Consider the following 14,011-nt stretch of genomic DNA (forward strand, 5'->3'; position numbering starts at 1 on the left):
ATGACAGGTTTTATCAGCCTTGACAGCTGTCTAGAAGAAACAGCAGGCAACCTAAAACTTCAAGGCTTGTACGCAGCTATCTCACAGGTCCTGCCAGAGCTCACAAAGCTGGGTCTGATCAGCACAGAGATGAAGCCCGCCTTGCTGAATGTCTACAGGCTCCTGAAGGGCAGGGCTGTTTTTGTGCAGGAGCCCGCGTTTCAGATTATGGTGAGACTGTATTCACTGGGACCTGAGTGATGACAGTCAGGGCTGTTAAAACAGTCAGTCCAAATTCTTGTCCTTATTCCAGGTATCTCTATGTGCCTGGCAGGGCGCTATCTCTTTGCATTCCCTTGGGATAGCAGTCATGCCTATTGGGCACCTTGGAGTCCAGGGAGTTCCATCTCTTCATCCCATTAGCACCTTCTCTATAGGACAGACACAGATTCAAAATGCCCCACCCCACCCCCAATCGGCAATCTTTCCTTGACCCTTTCTTCAACTCCTCCCACTCTCCGGATTTTCCCTTCAAACTTATGCAAAAAGGAACAACACTGAATGTCCCTACTATAGATTGAAGGTTTGTGTTCCCCCTTCAATTGATATATTGAAATCCTAACCCTCAAGATGATATTAAGAGATGAGGCATTTGGAGAGTGATTAGGTCATAAGGGTGCAGCCCTCATGAATGGCATTAGTGCCCTAACAAAAGAGGCCCAAGAAAGCCCCTACCCTGTCCATCATGTGAGACCACAGTGAGAGAATGCCATCCATGCAGCAGAAAGTTGGGCTATCACCAGCATCTGATCATGCTGGTACCTTGTTCTTCAACTTCTGAAACCTCAGAACTGTAAAAAATGTATATCCATTGTTTTTAGGTAACCCAGTTTATGATATTTTTATAGCTGCCCAAGTGGAAGAAGACTGTGCCCACACCTTTACCCTTGATCTTTCAAGCAGCAAAACTGCATTTTGCCTCAGTCATTCTATGAAACTGCTTTCCTGCAAGAGATGTCTAACTTGCCCAGCCAACGCTTCATTCACCTGGCTCATTCAGTGCCAACTCTAACCCTGAAATCTCCGTCTCCATGGCTCCTGAGACATTCTCTCTGTAGGTGCTACCAGTGGAGTCAGGGACACCTAAGGATTGTTCCTGGTTGGAAAGTCACACTATTGATCTGTGTGACTTAAACTCCCTAAGCTTGAAATTTTCCTCAGAATAAAAACGTTTATGATATCCTCTTTGGAGGGTCACTGTGAGTGTACTGAGGATGCTTTAAAATGCCTAACAGCACAGTGAATGTCACATATGGTATATAGGTTTATATATATATTTTCTTGTCTCTCTCTCTCTCTCTCTCTCTCTCTCTCTCTCTCTCTCTCTCTCTCTTCTACTGCTTCATTATCTGCTCCTGATCCTCTTGAAAAAGAAATGTGTCATAGAGTATAAATTTCTGTGCTTCAAAAGCAGAGAGATCAGGTTGCAATCAAGCATTGGTTTTTAAAAATTGTATCTTGCCAAACCGGTTTGGCTCAGTGGATAGAGCGTCGGCCTGAGGACTGAAAGGTCCCAGGTTCGATTCCGGTCAAGGGCATGTACCTTGGTTGTGGGCACATCCCCAGTAGGAGGTGTGCAGGAGGCGGCTGGTCAATGTTTCTCTCTCATCGATGTTTCTAACTCTCTATCCCTCTCCCTTCCTCTCTGTAAAAAAAATCAATAAAAAATATATTTTAAAAAAATAAATAAATAAATAAAAATTGTATCTATACATTTTTATTTTAAAATAATTTGAGATTCCTGAGGAGGGGCAAAGTAGTACAAATAGGTCCCATGTACCCTTTAACTAACTTTTCTGTAATGATAGAATTTTACATAATCATAATACATCACTCAAAACCAGGAAATTGACATTGGTACAATCATATTATTAACACAATGACATAACTCATTTGGATTCCACTAGTTTCTAGTGCACTTGAAACACTACTATTTATTGTACCTATAAAATTTTTGCTTAACCTGTCTGACCTTTATTCTGAAAAATAGGAATCATTTATTAGCATCTTCCTGAACTATTTCTGAGTTCTATCGTAGGTCCCTATTGTTAATTATAGCTTAAAGCCATGACTCATAGGTCCGGTTCTGTGATCACTAAGAGCACAGTTTCTAAAGCCAGAGAGCCTGGCTTTGCGTACCTGACCTCCACTTCCTACATAACTTCTCAGACCCTCAGTTTATTCATCAGAGAAATGGAAACAATAATAGTACTTGCCCAAGTATAGTTTTGAGAGAATAAAGATAATTTATATATTTGAAAATCACTTCAAGTCGTGCCTAACATATAGTAAATATTGAATGTGTTAGCTCTTATTATCTTTATAGTATCTAGTAATTAATAGGAAGAAAATGAATGTCAGTTTGTATTTGTACTTATATTCTTAAATATTAGTTTACTTGTTTCTGCCCTCAGTCTTCTTTCTTAATGAGGACAAAAAATTCCTATAAATTCTCATCTATCCTAGGATTTTAGATTGCCAGGTCTATACCTTTGTCTCATTTCTTTCCTTTTACTTCTAGATGTGTACTACTAGCTGGAAACTGACATCTCTAAATGAAACTTATTTTTCTTTCCTCTGAAATACTCTGACCTTGGTAAGAATTCACTATGAACTAACCTGTAGGCACGGAGTGTAATTTCCCTGAATACAGCAGACAGGAGGCAGTGAGAACCCCCTCCAATTTCTCACCTTTCCCTATTGGCTCCCATAACCTATCCTCACCCCCACCTTTAACTACCCACCATCATAGTCAGGGAGGAGCAGGTCAATTGGGCAAAGGGAAAGACAAGGGAGAACTAACCACCTCAGGGTTGGTAAGATGCAAGATCAGGGGCTTCTGGACAGGGTATGGGAACTCAGTTTCTGTTCTGCGGGTGTTGATGATGTTGCATTAACAAGGTGATCTTCGGTCCATCCTTAAAGGAGGGTAGATCAGTTCCTAGGACTGCCGTCATAACCACAAACTGGGTGGCTCACACAACAAACATTTATTGTCTCATCCTTCCGGAGGCTAGACGTCTGAGTTCAAGGTGTTGGCATTGTTGGTTCTTTCTGTGGACTATAGGCAGATCTGTTCCATGCTTCTCCCCTACCTTCTGCTGGTTTGCTGGCAGTCACTGGCATTCTTGGCTTCTGAAACGTCACCCAAATCTCTGCCTTCATCTCCTTGTGTATATATTTGTCACCAATGTCTCCCTTTTTATAAAGACGTCAGTTATTTTGGATAAAGGCCCACCATAATAGTCTTCTTTTAACTTAATTACCTCTGTAAAGATTCTATCTCCAAAGAAGGTCACATTCAAAGGTCCTGTTGGGTAAGATTTCAACATATGAATTTGAGTGGGAAAGATAATGAGCCACCAGGTGGGAATGACTGCGTTTCTTTTACTTTCATCTCCTCCTTTGCAAATAGGGGAGAACATCAATTGGCATTACCCTTTAGAAGCAAAATATCATTCGGAGTCAATGTAAGTATTTATGTACAAGTGTTAGAATTTCTTTCTTAAATCTCTTTATGAACTTCAAGCAGGAAGTAAGTGTGAGGAAAGAAAACATTAAACTTTTTAAAATAAAATTGTAAAGAGGGAATTAATAGATATAGAGATAGAGTTGAGGAAGTAAGTTTGGTTCAGATGTCCAAGCCTCAGAGTAGGCCTGTTGTCACCCTATAATCCTGAATGTGCCACAGAGCAAGGAACAAGAAAAGGGACTGATTTTGTGGGACATCGTTTATGTGACCAGGAGGTGTGATAATTAAAACAATCCTCTGAAGCAAGTAGTAGAGATGGCTCCCCAGGGAAGGTGGGACATTATGGGAAGGAAACACCATTATGCCTATGAATAGTGTCTTTTCATATAAATGTATGCATACACAAACATATGTACGTATATACATACATGCATGCATACATACATACGTACATACATACATGTTTACCCCTACTCTGTGTACCGTTTCTGAATCTCTCCAGTGTTTTCAGCCTAAATAATCTGGGGAGTGGGCTGAGTACTCCCTCACCGTTAGCTTAGAGCTTTTCTAGGTTACCCAAAGAGAAGACAACATGTGACATTGGCATTAGATTATCTACTAGTGACAAACAATGGATTTGATCAGAGTCAAAGGAAGGTACAAAAAATTAGAGTTGAACATTGACAGGAAGGATTTCTGGGATTCAACTGACCAGAGCAGATATTTCCCAGTTATAGGAGTTCAGAATTTCGTTCCACCCAGAAGAATGTTTGATAAGACATCAGGAACAGGGGCTGAGGCAAACCAACAAGGACAACACATGGGAGACTTGGGACACCTGTGCTCACTAACCTAGAGCCTTCTCCTGATGATCTAAATACTAGCTTCTCCAAATTGCATTATGAGTACCCTTAATCCCTAAAAACATTTCGGAACTGGATCTCCACAGCACATCAGTTCTGTGGGATGTTAATAAGCACATGTGAAAACAGGATTTGATGGTTAAGAAAATGTATTGCTGGGTTAAGCAGTTCTCTTTAGTACAGAGTATCTCAACACTTTTAGAGTTTGTGCATTAAATTCATATACCATAATTAAAATGTACACAAATAGAACTTACTTTATTTTGAGCACTTGTTTTAGCTGTTTGTTATGGTAGCGCTGAACTACTTCAAGATGCTAATTGATGTTTGCAATCCTGACTACTATAATAGATACACTCCCAAATCTAAGTGGCCTAGTAAACCAAAGTTAATTCATCACACAAATTCCAAAACAGGTGCTTAGGATCAAAACATGGCTCTCATTTAGTGGTGATTAAAAATTCTTTCACTTTCCATACATAGTTTGTAAGAAAATAACTCAGAGAATTAAGTATGGCATGTTTTATGAACTAGGTTTAGAAATGGTGTTTTAGTCAACTCAGGCTGCCATAGCAAAATACAATAGATCTGGGCCTTAAGCAACATAATTAATTTTATCACAGATCTGGAGACTAGAAGTGCAAGATCAGGGTGCCACCATGGTCAGGTTCTGGTGAGAAATCTCCTCATGGCTTGCAGATGGCTACATTCTTGCTGTATATTTACTTGGCAAGAAAGAGAGAGAGGAACATCTTTTTTTTAAAAATTTTCTTCTTAGAAGGCCCCAATCCTATCACATTATAGTCCTACATTATGACTTAATTTAACCTTAGTTACCTCCTAAAGACTCTATATCTATAAATAATCACTTTGGGTGCTAGGCCTTCAACATAAGAATTTTGGAAGGATATAATTTAGTTCATAGCAAGTGGTAAACATCAAGATTCCTTATTTTACAGAAATTTATCTCTATTATTAAGTCATGAATTTTATAGCTAACTCCAGTAGACTCTTGCAAAAGTTTATTTTATCACAGGTAAGGTCAAATAAGAGTATATCCTACTACCACTAAAACAGATCAGTGACCCAATATTGAGGAGGACAGAGAGACCTCCTATTGGCTTTGGCTTTTTGATCTCATGCATAAAATTTAAATTCTTAGAGCTTCAGTTAATTCACCTGAAAAAGAAAATGACTTAAACCAATGCTAGGTGATCACCTACTAGTACAGTGTTCAATCTTTTCCATTTTTGTACTTCTGTTTTAGGTTAATATGGTGTATAAGACTGATTAACACTTCATCTTTAATGAATATATTTTTTCAACATACTTTTTTTAGTTTCAATTCCCCCAAAAGTAGATACTAAGGCAAGAATTTTGGACCAAGTATTTGGGTGAAGAATTGAGATTAGCATATAAAACATCCCTTCTTCAAATAAAAAAGAAAGTTATAGTACAAGCAAAGAGAGTTTTATTTACTTACAGCACCAAAGGAGAACACTAACAAAGACAATTTTGAACAGTGCATCATTAGGGAAGTGAGTGTATAATCGTTATTGCCATGGGTTGGATTCAATAGTTCTTAGGGTGGAACATCAGGAAGAGATCAGTCTTTGTATTTGTTGATTTCATAAGACAGAAGTCTGGTGCAAGCCAGGCAAAGATCCTAACAAAGATTATATATATATATGCAAGCCACAAGACCTCTGTGGTTTAATTGCATGACTGATATGGGTGATTTTAAAATTCTCACTCTTACATCATTAGTAGGCATGTTTGTTCTGCTTGTCACAGGGAAGGAAGGAAACCAATAAAAGGTGGAGTAATGCATAAGTTACCCAAGGAGGGACAACCAAAACTGGGGTATTAATCCTCTCATCTCTCATTGATTAAGGATTGCTTCTGGGTTATTAGCTCCCTAGCAGTTCAGACTGCCCCTTGCAGGCAGGAGATGGGCAGGGAGCATTCTCATCATTCTCATTCAGAGAGACACAGGAAGCCATGGAAAAGTTTGGGAACTCTATAGGTCATGCTTAGGTTAGAGTGAGGGACATGATAGAGGAGAGGGAACCCATAATGTTTTCTATATCATTTAAAGACAAATCTAAAGAATTGATACAATTCAGATTGTATTTTTAATTATAGAACTACATTTTATATTTCTTTTTAGATTGCACAATTAAAATATAAAATGCCCTGACTCAGGGTGACTGAGAAATTATTTTGTAGTAAACACAGAAAAATGTGGAATCCCATTGCTATCTGAACTCAACCCCTGGTCACTGTTAAACAGTTAACCACACATAAAATAGAACAGAACTATGCTTTAATAATATTAGTCAAGGGATAATAACATCTAAGTATTACCTAAAGATATCTATTATGATAAGGCTTATAAAGCATAAAATACTTTCAAATTGCCTAGTCAAATTGAGAAGTCTTAAATTGATTAAGATTAAGTTAATTGAACATTAACTTACCATGCTTGTTAAATATGTCTGGAGATTAGTGCACATTAGAAAAATTTTGATTCACCAGATTGTTTATCCAGTAGAGTTTTCCATGGTTTGCATTTTGCTTATTTGCTTCCTATAGTAGTATATCCCAGACCACTGAAAAGGCCTAGAAATAATGATCAACCTGGTAGCAATGAACAACTATTCCAGCACTCAGATTATAACCTTGGAAATCCATTGGACACGAAAACCAGAGAGTCTTAGAAAAATGAGTAACTTTAGATCTGTATGATAAAATGTGCAAGGTGATCTTGGATCATCTTCAATGACCAGATTGCAAGAAACTATCAAATATGCCTAGAATCATGTCATATGACTCAGGAGGCAACTTAAACTCCCACCACTGGCTGGTTTGGCCTGGTGGTTACAGTGTCAGCCTTGGGACCAAAAGGTCACAGGTTCAATTCCTGGTCAAGAGCATGTACCTTGGTTGTAGGTTTGATCCTGGGCCATGGTTAGTGCTCATGCAGGAGGCAACCAATTGATGTGTCTCTCTCACATCGATGTTTCTCTCTCTCCCCCCATGCCTACCTTCCACTTTCTCTGAAAAAATCAATAGAAAAAAATCTTCAGGTGAAAGTTAAAAAAGAAAAAAAAAGAAACTCCCAATGGTCAAAGATGGAATTATATAAGCATCCGTACAGATAATAATTTCAATAGATTTGAACCCATCAACTATGTTTAAATTCCATGATTATATAATGACTAGAGGCCTGGTGCACAAAATTCATGCACGGGTAGGATCCCTAGGCCTGGCTGGCTATCAGGGCCGATCTGTGGGGCGAATAGCGGGGCGATCAGGGGGGCCCCACTGGCACCTGCCTTGACCAGCCTGGCACTGCCCACTTGCCAGCCCTGCCCCCCACCAGCACCTGCTCACCAGCTGGCCTCAACCCCCACCAGTCGCCTCCCTCTGTGGGGCGACTGGAGGGGCCCCTGCTGGCACCCACTTTGGCTGGCCTGAGGCCTGAGGGCTGGGGGCAGCTCCTGCATTGAGCATCTGCCCCCTAGTGGACAGTGTGCATCATAGTGACTGGATTGTCCCGCCAATCCTTCCAGAGTTTGGTCGATTTGCATATTAGGCTTTTATTATATAGGACTAGAGGCCTGTTGCACGAAGATATTCGTGCAATAGGCCTTCCCTTCCCTTGGCTGCTGGCACCAGTTTTCCTCTGGCAACCGGGACCCAGGCCTTCGCTCTGGCTAGGCTCCGGCCCGAGCCCCCGCCACCCCAGCCATCAGGCTTCGCTGCTCCTCTGATCCCGGGGCCGTGAGGCCTCCCGCCTCAGCTGATCCCGGGGCCGTGAGGCCTCCCTGCTCGGCAAGCTTCGGGTACGTTTGGCTTCTCTCTACCTCTTGGAGCCTAGTATGCAAATTAACCGCCATCTTTGTTGGCGGTTAATTTGCATATCGCCCTGATTAGCCAATGGGAAGCATAGCGAAGGAATGGTCAATTACCCTTTTTGTCTTTTATTAGATAGGATAGGACACCCAACCCAGACAAAAAAATGTAATGGATCCCTTTGGGATATGCTATGAAACCAACTATTTTAAAACAGATAAAGGGAAAGAATCAAGAATGTATCATATCTTGTCTAACTAAATTGCACAGTTGACTACCAATTAGTAAATTTGAAAAAAGTTTCTAATTTTGAAAGTATTTCTCAAATAGGAAAAAGGACTGTCCCATTGGTAATCCCTTGCTGGGAACATCCATGGCTCTAACATTCCAAAACTAAGATAGCCAGGCATTACATGCCATTTGATGAAAAACACTACCACCTATGAAATAGCTTTGCCCCAAAAAATCAAACCTCAATATGATTTAGCTTCTAAATCCAACAACCAATTCACAGAAAATACCAAGGGAATAATGATATCCTGATGCAAAAGAGCTTTTGTTTACTAAGAATCATCATTTTCTTTTACCTCTTTACTTTTTCTTCACTGCCTTTAATGAGCACTAGCAATGGCTTTCATTTTAGAGTTATTTCAACAAAAAAATATTGCTTTTTTTCTTACTTTATACAAGCTACCACATAAACTACAATCACCAAGGAATGGCAATACCTCCTTGAAGTGGTTGCAATATAGTCAGTCGGCTCCTTCATTAGTTACATTACTCACCATCCTTTCAAAATGTGTGATTCAAATTTATGCCACAGCTCAATTATAAACTACTACAAGCGTGGACCTCTGGGTCATACTTTATTAGTAGAAACTGTGAATGTTAAATCAACAAATATAATTGGTCTGATTTAACATCTGCTGCAAAAGAAGCATGGTATCATGTGTGAGTGTGAATGGGCCTTTTCCTCCATCCTGCAGACAAAATCTGAATAAATTCATTACTCAATATATATCATAATTAATCAATCACTTAGACACAGAATAAATAAACAAATATATATGTTTTAAAATAGCCTATGTGGAGATACATATTTTTAGTAATTTAAAATTTGGAATTAACCGGGTTTTCCCCAAACACTTGTTGCCTACTCATACTCATGTGAACTTTATGAACATGTCTTTTAAGAGAATAAAAATGAATATTTTAGGTCTTCATTTGAGTATATTAAAAGCAGATGTATTATTTTATAAGGAAAGACTTGTGATTTTCAAGGTCTAGTATATGACACTTAAAATTATAACTTTTTAAGGAATCAAGGCATAAAAGTTAAAACCATAAGTAACGGAGTGGAAATATTTTAAAACTTACTCTATTTCTGCCTTATCTTTTCCTATCATCAACTTTTAAAAAAATGATGGATGAACTTCTTCTGAATAAAGTTAATAGACTGCATACAATCCTATCCACAGAAATTGAACATATAATTTAGTCTACCACTACAGTGAGTTATTATTGCACATGTCAAAGACAAGTCTACATCACCTGCTTTATTACCATGTTTCTACAAATCCACAGGTAAAACCAGCCCTTTTTATTAAAGATATAAATTATGTGATGCTATTTATAAATATATTAAAGCTAATACTTTTAACATTAAACTACTAAAAGTAAATGAAAAACGTATTAACACATTTAAAATTTTTAAATATTATTAGTTGGCTTAAATTTAGCCCCAAGGAGATTAATTAAGACAGATCAAAAGGAAGGTCTGGAGAAACTTTTGTTAATGATGGTCAAAGACAAGATTTTTTTCTTGCAAGAAATGCAGAATTAACAATGGCAAACACAGTCATTCATGTATACACACACTCAGCCATACAACACACATATAAAATTGGGTGTCCCCCCAAAAAAATGTTTACTCTTAGGTTTCAGGAAAGATAAAAATCAGTGAAGCTCTGGGTGTATCCTGAGCAAAAAATTGTAGACATTTTCTCTAGGATCTTGCTCCACCTTGTAATTCCTTCCTTATTGTGCACAAATTCTCATGGTAAGAGACAATCTGATTGACTGCTAAGTAACCAATTATTTTTTTTCCTTAGTCAAGGGTTTGTCACCTGGCTATGGTAAAGGAAAAAAGTTTCATAGTGAAGATAGGGGTAGTTCTCAGAGAAAAGAGCCATGATTTAGTTGGGTGATAACCCTAATAACCCTAATATCCTCGCTGAGGGTCCGCTCATCCTAGAAGAGTATAATTTTAAAATATTAGCAAAATTATGTGACAAGAAATTATACGAATCATTGAAAGGCAAAAGATTGTTTCATGTGAAAAAATGAAAAAAAAATGGCAAGTTTGCCATAAAAATAGAGAGTTTGGAGTGTGTGTGTGTGTGTGTGTGTGTGTGTGTGTGTGTGTGTGTTTGTGACTAGTTTAAGTGATACAATATAAAACAAATTAGAATAGCTTATTTATATGACACCAATGATTAGGAAAGAATGAATCCTATAAGAAAGGCAGGAATGATAGGCTTTTCTGGTTGGTTAATATCTGTATATAAAATGCATTAATAGCTTAATTTCTAGAGTCCTGTCTACAGAAAAGTGGAGAAAAAGTAGTCATCAACTAGAGAAAACAAAACAGACATATAAAGATGATCAGAGATATAAATTTTGCCTCAAATTTGGCAGTTTATTTTGCTGCCCTAAGAGTGTATAAGACAAATTCATGCATTCTAATATTTTCCCTCTTTTTTGCATAAAATACCTTGAGTCAGTTTGTTACATGCAACCAAATGCCTTTGAGAAATATTGCTAAAATTCCAACATTTCCTATTCTAAAGAGGCTAAGTTAATTTAAATGTTATAAAATCCCACCATTTATTTTTTAACATATTTTTATTGATTTCAGAGAGGAAGAGAGAGCAATAGAAACATTAATGATAAGAGAGAATCATCTACACAAATAAAAGGCAAACATGCACATTGACCGTACCTTTGCTATGCCTTAAGCCACGCCCACCAGCCAATCAGAGGAACTATACGCAAATTAACACAACAAAGATGGCGGCCTGCAGCCACAGAGCTGGAGCAAGCAGGATGCTTGGTTGCCCCAATGATGGAGGAAGCCAAGCTTCCCCACCTGCCACGGTGGACTCTGAGCTCCACTCAAAGCAACAAAGTTTCAATTATAGAAGGTAAATAAACCCCAGATACCTACTTTCAGCCGGCCATGGCCACGGAGCTGGAGCGAGCAGGAGGCTTCCCTCCTGCCCGCTCTGGCAGGCTCTGAGCTCCTCTCAAAGCCTACAAAGTTTCAATTATAGAAGGTAAATAAATCCCAGAATAAAAAAAAAAAAAAGGAGAGGCTGGGAGCTTCCGTCGCCAGGGGGCTTGGACAGCCTGAAGACGGCCCTCAGCCCCTCACCCAGACTAGCCAGGAACTCCAGTGGGGACCCCCCCACCCTAAAGGGGGTGTGGCCAGCCTGAAAACAGCCATCAGCCCCTCATCCAGGCTGGCCAGGCACCCCAGTGGGGACCCCCACCCTGAAGGGGGTGTGACCAGCCTGCAAACAGCCATCAGCCCCTCACCCAGGCTGGCCAGGCACCCCAGTGGGGACCCCCACCCTGAAGGGGGTGTGACCAGCCTGCAAACACCCATCAGCCCCTCATCCAGGCTGGCCAGGAACCCCAGCAGGATCCCCACCCTGATCCGGACACCCTTCAGGGCAAACCAGCCAGCCCCCACCCATGCACCAGGCCTCTATCCTATATAATAAAAGGGTAATATGCAAACTGACCATAACAGCAGAACGACTGGGAATGACTGGTCACTATGACACACACTGACCACCAGGGGGCAGACGTTCAATGCAGGAGCTGCCCCCTGGTGGTCAGTGTGCTCCCACAGCGGCAGCTCTGCTTAGCCACAAGCCAGGCTGACGGCTGCCAGTATAGCGGTGGCTGTGGGAGCCTCTCCTGCCTCCTCAGCAGCGCTAAGGATGTACGACTGCAGCTTAGGCCTGCTCCCGCTGGCAAGTGGACATCCCCCGAGGGCTGCCAGGCTGCCAGAAGGATGTCCGACTGCCAGCTTGGGCCCAATCCCCCGGAGAGCGGGCCTAAGCCAGCAAGTGGACATCCTCCGAGGGTTCCCAGACTGCAAGTGGGCATAGGCCGGGCTGAGGGACCCCCCTGAGTGCACAAATTTTTTGTGCACCGGCCTCTAGTTTAATGATAAGAGAGTATCATTGACTGACTGCCTCTTGCACACCCTCTACTGGGGATTGAGCCCACACCTAGGCATGTGCCCTTGACTGATATTGAACCTGGGACTCTTCAGTCCAGAGGCCAACACTCTATTCACTGAGTCAAACCAGCTAGGGCACACCATTTATTTTTGACATGAAAGTTTGTTTCTTAACTCAGATAGGTGTCATATATGTAATTCTATCTTTCCAAAGATGCTACATATATTTATTAATAACAAATAATGCTCAATATATTGTGGTGTAAATAAAAATAGATAATGATGCTCAAGGAGAAAACATTGATACTTCATTAGAATAGGAAACATTTGACAGCAATGAAGCAAAGGTCTAGTCTACTTAGTCCATACATATCTAGTTTTAGATAAACATGAACTACTAGTAAAATAAGATGGCATGTGTTTTCTTTTTTAATTAAATTTAAATATGTTTTCCATGGTTTAATGCAGGTCACAATGAGACACTCATTTTTTTTATTTTGTTTTATGGCTTAAAGTGTTACAAAGAGTATTACATATGTCTCCTTTTTTCCCCCTTGACCTTTTAAAAATGTTATTTTCCTTTTCTTTATTAAAGACAAATAAAACTAATGTACAGTTAGAAAATCTCGCTTTCCTTCTACTGATTATATCTGTTACCATGGCCAAATAGCTTAAAGAAGACTTAGAATAAGATTTATCAAATAAAATACCAGCTATTGTCACCTCATATGGTTGAGTTAAAAGTCATATGAGGTAATATAGCACATGCACAGTCATTTGCACAAATAAAAACACTTTTGATTGATTGCGTGTATGCTATGGTGGCAGGCTCTTAGCTTCATGATAATTCCTTCCTGAATACAAGGAAGGAATAATATAGTTGGGTTTATACTGCCTTAAATATTTTTGTAATTTTTTCTTACAGAGAATTTTAGTATTAACATCTCTACAATAAGAATGTTATAAATTTTGACTATTTTCTCTGAGGGGAAAATCTATGATATCATAATGAACTATAATTGTAAGTAATCCCTTGCAATATTCTTAGAAAACTGCCTATAATTACATGAAAGAGCATAAGGCAACTTGGGGCCTTTTACCAGCTGTTTCCTGTCATCATGTCAGTCCTTGGAATTAACAAATTTGAGATTCAAATGGATTTGATCAGACAAGGATATAGTGAAACAAATGGAGACTTTGATAGATTTCTCCAGTGGCGACATGATGAATTTCATTCTTGCTACAAGAGCTCACCTAATTATATTCCAGACAAACTGTGACAGGTGGACTCCACTAACTGCACTACAGCCTGATGACATATTTGAAAGCATAATGCCTTCCCAAAATTGATTTTAATATAAGTATAAATTAGGAAAAATATTCTCTTAAAAAGTATTGAAAAATACTTGTGTTACACTGCCAACATTGCAGGATGAGGCAGAATACTATCTAAATAATCTAAAATCCTCCATGTTTTGAAAACAAGAGAGCAGCTTGGTGGGACTATGTAAGACAAAGTATTGGCCA

This window comes from Myotis lucifugus, unplaced genomic scaffold (assembly GCF_000147115.1).
Source record: "Myotis lucifugus unplaced genomic scaffold, Myoluc2.0 scaffold_34, whole genome shotgun sequence".
NCBI lineage: Eukaryota > Metazoa > Chordata > Mammalia > Chiroptera > Vespertilionidae > Myotis > Myotis lucifugus.